Here is a 1398-nt window from a genome sequence, read left to right on the forward strand (position 1 = left end):
TGCTTTGAAGTCAGCTATAACAGGTTATTTGCTATACGGAGAAAATAGACTTATGGCTTTTTTTTTTTAAATTGATAATCAAAACCTGCCAATCTTCCTAAAAGATCACTTGTTCCTTTTTGCTGCACACCTCACACTGTTCCTCAGTTCAAAGCTGGGTCCCTCCTTCCTGTGTGTTTTCACCTCGCCAGGGTTTCTTTTCTGTTTGGTCTCAACCATGTGGTCTGACATCCCGCCCCAGCCCCCTCAGCCTTTCTCCAGCCCATATTTCCTCGTATTCTGAGTCCTTTTGTCTCTCCTTGTACTTATTTTGCATTCATCTTTGGAAGGTCAGCCTAAGGCCCAGAGTCTCACAGTTTTTCTCACCGTTCTTTGTTCTTTCCCAGTGTATTGCAACCCTTGTCAAACATTTCTACCTTGAGTGATAATCCTTATTTTAAAAATCACATTTCTTATTTCATTTCTGGGTTGGGGCAGAGACTACCAGTAAACTTTCATCTTTTCTTTTGAAAAAGAGCTTGACCCAAGCCCACTATGGAACTATTGATCATTTGTGGCTGAGATCAGAACTCTGATTGTCACCATTTCTGAGAGGTCTACAGAGAGAGACATGACTGACCATGGCATCACAGCATGTCCTCTATGGATAGCAAAAAGGTGCCAGGAACTGGCTGAGATTATAATCAACTCACTGAAAAAAACTTGATTAGTTTTAGTTTACAGACTTTACATATTATAGAGCTCTTAATATGTACAAAACATTTTGTTAGGTGTTGAATATTAAGAACTCAACATGAGGCACTGGAGAGGGCTTCATCATCCATTCTCAGACACTCATTGTGAACTCTTGCAATGCTGAGTAGAACTTAGAAAGACTTAGGCTTCAGTCCATTTCCTTTGACAAAACAGCCAATAGGATGAGCAGATTGATTGGTGGGTAGATGGATGGATGGATGGATGGATGGATGGATGGATGAGTACATGGATGGGAAGATGAATGGCATATTGGATATATGTTAGGATAGATGATGAGCAGATGGTATGTGAGTGGATAGGTAGGCAGATATATAGGTGGATGGATATGGAAGGGCAAATGGAGGGGAAGATAGATGTGTGGATAGATGGGTGGGTGGATGGGTGAATGGATGGATGGGTGGATGGATGGACGGATGGATGGACGGATAGATGGATGGATGGGTGGGTGGATGGATGGATGGATGGATGGATGGATGGATGGATGGATAGATCGATCTTTTAAAAATAACAACAACAACAAGTTGAATCAGGTGGTGGTGGCGCACACCTATAATCCCAGCACTTGGGAGGCAGAGGCAGGTAGATCTCTGTGAGTTCAAGGTCAGCTTGGTCTAAACACCAAGTTCCAGGACAGCCAGAGCT

The 1398-nt window shown here is 42.8% G+C and overlaps 1 protein-coding gene across 2 annotated transcripts in view; it reads left to right on the forward strand.

Moving 5' to 3' along the window:
• Positions 1-1398, forward strand: part of Col4a1 (collagen type IV alpha 1 chain) — a 115473-nt gene that overhangs the window by 64331 nt on the left and 49744 nt on the right. The window lies entirely within an intron of this gene.

This window comes from Microtus ochrogaster, unplaced genomic scaffold (genome assembly GCF_000317375.1).
Source record: "Microtus ochrogaster isolate Prairie Vole_2 unplaced genomic scaffold, MicOch1.0 UNK7, whole genome shotgun sequence".
Lineage (NCBI taxonomy): Eukaryota > Metazoa > Chordata > Mammalia > Rodentia > Cricetidae > Microtus > Microtus ochrogaster.